Source organism: Capra hircus, chromosome 2, assembly GCF_001704415.2.
Source record: "Capra hircus breed San Clemente chromosome 2, ASM170441v1, whole genome shotgun sequence".
Taxonomy (NCBI): Eukaryota; Metazoa; Chordata; class Mammalia; order Artiodactyla; family Bovidae; genus Capra; species Capra hircus.
In genome coordinates, this window is record NC_030809.1 from 4,785,832 (window position 1) to 4,787,687 (window position 1,856).

The window sequence follows — 1,856 nt, forward strand, 5'->3', positions numbered from 1 at the left end:
GGCAAGTGCAAAGATCCAGGGACAGGAATAAGCTTAATATGCTTGAACAACAGACATAACCAAAGTGTCTGGAGCCCAGAGAAGAGGGAGACAGCAGGTGGGTTAAGGTGGGACGGAACTGTGTCCCACGGGGAAAAACAGGAAGTGCCTGCATCTTCTGTCTCAGGGGAAGGTCAGATGCAATGAGTGACCCGATCCAGCTTATGCTTTGGAAAGATCGCTCTGGCTGCCAGGCAGCGACCAGGAATGCCAGGAGCTGACGCTGGAGGGCAGTCCAGAGGCCTTTCCATTGCTGCGGGTGGAGGTGGTGGTGGCTTGGACCAGCTAAAAATGGTGGTGGCGGGAAGGAGCTGGATCCCAGACACGTTTGGGAATTGAAGCCAGCTGGGCTTGCTTATGGACCGAACCCTGGGGGGCAGAGGAAACAGCGGAATCAGGGACGCGCCTGGAGTTTAGCGTCTGAGCACCTAGGTGAAATGTCATCTGTGGATATGGTGGGGCAGATTTGGGGAGGAAATAGTTTGTTTGGATCACGTTAGCTTGGAGATGCTTGTTGGACTTCAGACATGCTGGTAGGAAGTCGGAAAAATTCTGGAGTTCAGGCAAGGAGCCCAGGAGCTGGAGACAGGACAAGGACCACTATGGCGCTTAAAGTGATGTGGCAGGGAGAGGGGGTAACGTGCCCATCGTCACGGGGAGCCAGTGGCCATGACTGGAGCTGGGATCTGTCAGACTCCACAGCCCACGGGAGAACTTTCCACTCCATCAGGCAATCACCACTGGAAACAGAGGCACGGGGTATGGGGGGTTGGGCTACAAGATTCAGTGGGGGCAAGAAGAAGCCCCTGGAAATGAATTTGGGAACAACTGAGATCCTTCCAGCCTGGGCTGCCCACCCCACCACCACAGCCTGGTGGAGCTCTTGCTGAGCATGGAGTCCACACCTGTGCCCATTGTACAGATGGAGAAACTGAGGTCCAGAGGAAAACAGGACTGAGTGCTAGGTCTTCTACCTGTCACCCCTGGTGCCTCCACCCACCACTAAGAAGGGTTCCTGTCTGAATCAACTCAATGGTTGAGTTGGAACCACCCAAAAATGATAATCCTGAAGGGGGTGGATGTTTCTCTTGAGCCCTCAGGGGGACCCAGGGCCTAGGGCCTTCTGTCCTGGGCTCCCCCGAAGGCTGTGTCTCTACCCTGCCCTATGCAGTCCAGCCACCCTTCAGGATGCCTCCAGTCCCTGGCAGGCCAGCCTCAAGTCTTGTGGGGCATGGCTCCTGCCCCACGGCCAGGATCAAGGGACCCCCTGGCCCCAGCCCAGACCACCCAGCGCCAGGGCCTGGCGGAGCCCAGCAGGGCCGGTGGGCAGTCTTCCCAGGCAGGCCCGTCGCGGTCTGGCTCCGCCCGAGAGGGGCTGCGGCCTGGGAACCACTAGCTGTCTCCTTGGGGAAGCAGCTGGGATCTCCAGAACAAACAGGGAAACCACAGGCCCGCGCCCCGCCCGAGGAGGGGAGCTGCCTCTGGCCTCATCTGCAAACGCCAGTGGGAAAGAGCATGCGGACAGGGAAGGCCGGGGGGTGGGGCTCGAAGGCCCTGGGAGTGGGGCGGGTTGTGGGGGGTTGCTTGGCTGAGCTGGGGTGGGGCGTCTCCTGGGCCTCAGGCAGGGAACCAAGCCTTGGAATCAGACCGATCCAGGTTCCTATCTGGACTCAGCCGGTGAATTCGCTGCTCTGTGCCTCAGTTTCCCCTTCTGCAACAACGGCTACGGTCGCCTTGGCTTCCCGGAGCTGTGGTGACGTGACCTGGAGTTGGCTCCGTGCAAAACGCCCAGGCTCAGCGCCTCAGGCACGGTAGGC